At 39.7% G+C, this 3,059-nt stretch overlaps 1 long non-coding RNA gene across 1 annotated transcript in view; it reads left to right on the top strand.

The window, feature by feature from the left end:
• The first annotated feature begins 351 nt into the window (after positions 1 to 351).
• LOC118452529 overlaps positions 352 to 3,059 on the top strand; it is a 4,393-nt gene continuing 1,685 nt past the window's right edge. The window contains exon 1 of the long non-coding RNA XR_004842333.1: positions 352 to 2,102. This is a non-coding gene — a long non-coding RNA (uncharacterized LOC118452529). The remainder of the gene's footprint in view (positions 2,103 to 3,059) is intronic.

The following is a 3,059-nucleotide window of genomic DNA, read 5'->3' as shown; positions in this document are numbered from 1 at the left end:
TCCGGATTTGTACGAAGTGGGAAATTATGGTTTGATTTCCCTGAGCTAATGCCGAGGAAGCTCAGGGAATCAACGCGAGCTTCCCCAGGTTTTCCTCTTACTTAGGAAAAGCATCGCAAGTGTTTTTAGGAGGGCCTACAGAATGAGAGCAGAGCTTTCAGACCCAAACTCAACGCATGTCGTATCATTTTTGAGTAAAATTTGGGTTCTTGGCAACAGCAGCCCAGAGAATGCAGAGGGGAAGAATACATCCCAAAAGTGCTACCTGGCAAGATGACCACATCAGCTGTGAAGTTGATCAGCTTCAATACTAGCACTTAAATGGCACACCTTGGCTTGATTCAGCTTCCTTTTACCTGTGTGTTACTCCATAATTACAGATTGCCATGACACTTTCTCCACTGGGCCTTTACCTTAGTGCATAGGACGGAAAAAAAATCGTTGAACACAGCCAATATCATATTTTCTTTTAAGTGAGAGAGAGATACAGAACTAGCTATTTTTCCATAGCTGCTATAAAATTCATCATGGTACATTCAGAGAGCACTTACATTATCTGCATTGCAAGACAAAAAAAAGAAAGCATTAATGTCTCCACTCTACAGATTAAAGAAAGCGTGCTTGAGGCCACACGGGGAATCAGCGGTAAAGAGATTACCACTCATGATTATTACTGAATTATAATTTATGGCTCCCAGGTGACCCGAATAGTTAGCCACAATTTAAAATTAGGTAGTTTCCATTGAGGGAAGAGTGCAATAATGGTATCAAATATCTTTCTAGCAAGTAGCTTTTTGATACCGTCCTGTTTATTGGTAAGAAGATATACGAAGTCCTGATTCTCCGAACAGAGGAAAACAACTCGCATCTCTTCCCAAACGTTGCATTTCACCCAGGAACATTCCCCAGCTTGGCCTCCAGACCAGGCTGGCAGAAAACCCCAGTGCATCTTTTGGCTCCTCGCTGGTACCCCGCTTTCATCTCCCGCTCACGCACACATCCCATTTCTATTGCAGATATGCCAAGTAGCCACTCTTCTCATTGATTTCTTTTACAGTTCTCGGCGTTCAGCATCGGCACATCAAATGAAGCATTCGGAAAATGAGAAGCAATTAGGAAAGGCTGATAAGTAATACTCCGATACTCCGGCTTAATACTGCATGTAATGAAGACTTATCATGGTGTCTAAAATGCTGGTTTGGGGAGGGGGCAGGGCGCTAGGCAAGATATCTAAAAAAAATAAAAGTCAGATGACTACCCAGTACACCCACGTGTACCATAATTAGCTGATCTATTTCAGTGGTCTGAACCAGCCCAGTTTAGAATACTTCATTTTGAATGATTGAATATGTTTAATAATCACCATCTAATCTGATCTATGAGTTTGAGTCGAGCTTAAAGAATTTGGTAAAAAGATCTCTAATCGTATAATGACAAATCCTTTTTTTTCAATTGCTTTTTTTTTTCCCCCCCTGTGCTTGCTGCACAACAAACAGTTCTTCCTCTGCTTCTTCACTTCCTAACCAATTCAGTGGGATGTGGACATGTGCTTAAGTGCTTTGCTAAATCATGGCATAGCACTATCAAACCTGACACACGGCCATAAACCACAGTGTCCTCTTTCCAAACTTGCTTTAAATGAAACAGGCTGAGAATGTCTTCAGATACATTAAAAAAGGCAAACTGAAAAAAGAGGATACAGAATACTCGATTCAAAATGGTTCATCCTAAATACTGGAAGCGGTTTTTACAGACAAAGCTAATGCAGGCCCTTCATTTTTCAGTTTGGACTGCTGATAGTCCCTTGTTTTTTAAATGCGGTATATACTTTAGTATGAAGAAGGAACTTAATGTGAAAAGCAATCTGTGCTTCTATTTTTAGACAATTATTTACATGCGATGAAATTTTGTTCCTCTACTCCTGAGACTTAGAGGATGGTTTCGTTGCCAAGAAAAGACTTTGTCAACACACAGTAATTTTCAAAGGTGCTCTCAGTTGCTCCAGCTCCGCGGCAGCTCTGCCAGTGATGCCAACACTCAGATCTGCCACGGCTCTGTCTTCGTTTCAAAAGGACGTGCCCATCCAGTAGTGAACTGAGCAGGTAAGAACACAGTCTCACAGTTGTCAGTCACCTCTGTTTCTGAGCTAAAACTACAATATTTTTTATTTCAACCTTTTCTGGGGGCTGGGCGGAAGAGAGAAAAAAAATAAAGATCAGAGTTTTCCTCAACCATTCAAAGTTTTGATATTTTCAGTTCCCAATTTTCAAAAGTTCATTTCCCCCTTTTTGCCATACTGCAGTAAAATAAATTGCATCCAGAATCTACCTTCCACCCCCATTTCTTCTATTTTCCTATTCTGTAACCTCCCCAAAAATGTATCATGTCACATAACTCACTTGCTTAAAACCATTTTCAGACACAATAACATTTTTAAGAGAGATATGCATTTTTTCTAACATGTTGTTTTCATTAGTCCAAGTCTCCAAGACTTTTCCCTCTTTGTCTAATAGTCCACACTTACTCTCTGCTCAAAAGTTAACGGGGGGAGCATTTTTGATCCTGAATATAACTTAAGTTATTTAAAGATAGATCCTCAATGACTCCATTTCTTGATAGAAAAACATGAGTGAGCCATTAAAAACATCTTTTGTTCCCGAGATTTTTGGAGGCATAAAAAAACATTTAGATGCGTCACTGAAATAGCCTTTTCTGGGGGGAAAAAAAAGTCAGAGAGGTACATTTTAGTAAAAATTACTTGGCTGTATGTGAAGAAAATGGAGTAGCCAGTGTATCAGCTAAAGTAAGTCCATTCCATTCTTTATAAGCAATACCCGGGGCATTGCTCAATGAGTTGTATAGTAAGTTCTGCAGTGTTGAGTGACTCAGACTTGGCTGGTACACCCATCTCCCCCTAAATTCACATCCAAGTGCAATGTTATATTATATTATATTCTATCATATTACGTTACCATTATCTGTCAAATTTGGCCCAAAACAAGGGCTGCTACTTACTTAGAAAAGGAAGGTTCATTAACATCTTTGCTGCCTACGTTATT

This window comes from Egretta garzetta, unplaced genomic scaffold (assembly GCF_000687185.1).
Source record: "Egretta garzetta isolate BGI_Z169 unplaced genomic scaffold, ASM68718v1 scaffold276, whole genome shotgun sequence".
NCBI lineage: Eukaryota > Metazoa > Chordata > Aves > Pelecaniformes > Ardeidae > Egretta > Egretta garzetta.
The sequence above is the reverse complement of the archived record's forward strand: the minus strand, read 5'-3'. Positions and strand labels throughout refer to the sequence as shown.